Raw genomic sequence first — 3,635 nt, forward strand, 5'->3', positions numbered from 1 at the left:
TGTTTTGCACTGGCTGCACTACGAAATGGGGAATTCATGCTGATCCATAGCACATCTCACACCAGCTGTCATATTTTCTGCAAGAATTTTACGGGAATAGCATGTGTAAGGTCTTACATGTCAGTCTTGACACGTGCAGGCTCTGTTGGCATCAAAGGGGCTTTTGCAAAGGACTATTTCGCGGAGTTACAGGTATTGTAACAAAGCCACTTGTAGGTGCCAGATCATCTGGTGTGGAGGGTTTTGTTCAAGGTGTTGGCAAAGGTATAATTGGAGTTCTTGATCTCCTGTCGAAAACTACAGAAGGTGCAAATGCAATAAGGATGAAAATCACTGCAACGATAACCTCTGAGGAACAACTACTTCGTTACAGGCTTCCTCGGGAAATTAATGGAGGCCATGCTCTCCGACCCACATCGAACGGGAGAAGGGAAAGGTTGTTGACAAGATGCAGTCTAGTGTTAAATCTGGACGAGAAAATTGGCAAACTGAGCTGCCAAGGGCTGGTCTTGGTATAGGAGTCATAGAAAGGTTGAAATTTGAGAAGTCAAAAGATGTGCGATGGCAAGGAAGATGCTCTGGTACAGTGTATATTGGTGGGAGTGAATCCGAAGGACATTTTTCACTGATAAATGAAGCATATTCCATGTTTTCTCACACCAACCCGCTGCATTTGAGCGTTTTCCCAAGTATAGCACGATTTGAGAGTGAGGTGGTAGCAATGACAGCAAGCATGTTTGGTAGTAGAGAAAAAGCATCTGGAGGACAAGTTTGTGGTAATATGTCTTCGGGAGGCACAGAAAGTATTATACTTGCAGTAAAGTCTTCACGGGATTATATGAAAGTCAAGAAGGGAATTATGAAACCAGAAATGATAATTCCAGAATCTGCCCATTCTGCATATGATAAAGCGGCCCAATACCTTAAAATCAAGCTATGGCGTGTACCGGTAAATGAAGATTTCCAAGCAGATGTAAAAGCAATCCAGCGTTATTTGAACAAGAATACGGTTATGATTGTTGGCTCAGCACCGGGTTTTCCTCATGGTATCATTGATCCCATCGAAGAACTTGGAGACTTGGTCTTGCGCTGGGGTATTTGCTTTCACGTTGATCTCTGCCTTGGAGGTTTTGTGCTTCCTTTTGCTCGCAAATTAGGGTATCCAATTTCACCTTTTGATTTCACTGTTCAAGGAGTAACTTCAATATCAGTGGATACTCACAAGTATGGCCTAGGGCCAAAGGGCACAAGTGTTGTGCTGTATCGCAATCATGAAATCAGAAAGCAACAATTTGTGGCTGTAACGGAGTGGTCAGGAGGTCTTTATGTTTCACCAACTATTGCTGGAAGCAGACCTGGTGGTCTTATTGCTGGTGCCTGGGCAGCTATGATGAGTGTTAGGGAGGAAGGATATCTGGAGGCAGTGAGAAAAGTAATGGAAGTATCAAAAACTTTTCAGGAAGGAATAAAGCAAATTCCAGAACTATTCGTTGTGGGAAGACCAGACATGACAGTCATTGCATTTGGATCAGATAAGCTCGATATTTTTAAAGTGAATGATGTTCTGTCAACACGAGGATGGCATCTAAATGCTTTACAAAGACCTAACAGCATACACATATGTCTGACTCTTCAGCATACCCTTATAGCAGAAGATTGCTTGAAAGATCTGAAAGAAGCAGTTACAACTGTGCAAGAAAATCCAAGTGCATTTGAAGATGGCATGGCTCCAATATATGGAGCTGCTGGAAAGATGCCAGACAGAGGGATGGTGCAGGATTTGCTGATTGAATATATGGACAGTAAAGCATCTTAAGTTCTTTCCCCTCGACACCAAAACAAAATTCATCACATGACTTTGGAACCCCTCTTACAAGTTCCAAATATGAACTTTTGATTGGAATTTACCCGTAGGAGGAAAAAAAACCAAAGAGGAAGATGTATCTGATTTTGTGAATGTCACATTTGTTACAAGGTAGCCCAATTCTCCTCACTATGATGGAACAGACACTCAGATGAACATTCGCATGACAAAGCTTGATTTCTTCTGCAACAGATGTACTGTTGTTTCTTTGATTGACTTTGGCATGGAACTGAGTGAATTAATGGAAGTCATATCTGAGAAAGCATCTCCACAGCATGATATGGCAGGTATTACAGTGAGGATAGTCACTGGTGACAATATTAACACAGCTAAAGCAATTGCAGCGGAATGTGGCATTTTAACAGATGATGGTGTTGAAGTAGAAGATCATAAACCTTCTGAGGCAGTTATCTTTTGTTCAGGGATAAAAACTCAAGACAATGAACTTCGTTTTAGCCTCTTATGTCAGGCAGCTATTGAAGCTCCAAAGATTATTAAGCTCTCAAGCAGTGAACACTTTAGTGGACCTCATGGGAAGGGTTTTATTTTCATTGTCAATGATTGGCATACATCTCTTCTTCCTTGTTACTTGAAGACAGTCAAATTTTAGGTTGAAGCTGTGTTTTTTAAATTACACAGCAGTTTCGTAGCGCGCTACGAAACTGCTGTAGCTGCATGTTTCAGTTGAGCCAATCAATTATGATTGACAAATCAGCAAATTTTTGAAGAAAATGCCTCAAGACCATAAGGGATACCATAAAAGACTCTCTTAGCTATTCAGAGAATGACAGGTGTGCATTTTGGAAAAGGTGAAATATTTTGTTTTTTGCTAAAGCTTCGTTAAAGGTACTTTATGACCGAATTGTTAGGGTTCTGGTTAAGGTTACTGGAGATTTTGGTTTGTACACCTGTTTAGTCCACAAGGTTTCCAGCTCATTGGGGAATATGGTGATATTCGTTGTTTTTGAAGAATTAAAGAGCTGGGAACATGTTCTTTAAGTAGTGAAGAATGATGGGAGACAAGGACCGTGAAAGAAGGGCACTTATCTTGATTGATTAATGAGCCATCTACGCAGCCAGTATCCAAAGCCAACTTGTTTAGTGTATTCTCCTCCAAGATATCTCAACCAAAACAGAAAGAAGACATGTGTCAAGAGTCAGGAAGGAATCATGCTACGAGGAGGACAGATTTTGAGTTTTGAATAAATTAAGACCCTTTGTAATTACAGTTCAGCAATTATGTAATTAATGAATTAGTTAAACAGTAGATAGGAGTAGTTAATAGCAGTCTTGGAGCTCCCCTCATGCTGGAGGAGGAAGCTCAAGGTGGTTAAGAATGTATCCCTATATATAGATCAGACTTGGATGTAATAGGGGTTGGATATTTTTGAAGACTGTTTTGGCTTGTGTGTAAATAGAGTTTTAGTAATACACAGGACTGTTTTTCTTCTCAGGATTCACAATGGATCTTCTTGTTCAAATGTGTGATGGTATAGTTTCTTTAATGTTCTTTTACAGTTTGGTAAATGCATAATCACTCAGAACTCATGGATCATGCTCTGACTTCCTGTATGCCTTTGCAAACTGTGGTTTCATGTAAGTTATGTTTGAACATTTAGATGTAAAGTGCCCTGACTTCATGAAAGATAGTGTTGTTGTTTACTAAAATTTGAGTGACTCCATAAGCCCAATGGGAATCAATTCAATGTTGTCCAGCCAGCATACTTGTTTATGTGTGTTATAAGAGTTAGCCATCTTGTCATTAGTCTAC

General features: G+C 40.1%; 1 pseudogene; it reads left to right on the top strand.

The window, feature by feature from the left end:
• Nucleotides 1–417: 417 nt before the first annotated feature.
• Nucleotides 418–1,816, top strand: LOC149163173 (sphingosine-1-phosphate lyase pseudogene; annotated as a pseudogene).
• The last annotated feature ends 1,819 nt before the right edge of the window (nucleotides 1,817–3,635 follow it).

Source organism: Pinus tabuliformis, chromosome 5_2 (assembly GCF_031772625.1).
Source record: "Pinus tabuliformis cultivar Carrire ecotype Pingquan chromosome 5_2, CPIR1, whole genome shotgun sequence".
Classification (NCBI taxonomy): Eukaryota; Viridiplantae; Streptophyta; class Pinopsida; order Pinales; family Pinaceae; genus Pinus; species Pinus tabuliformis.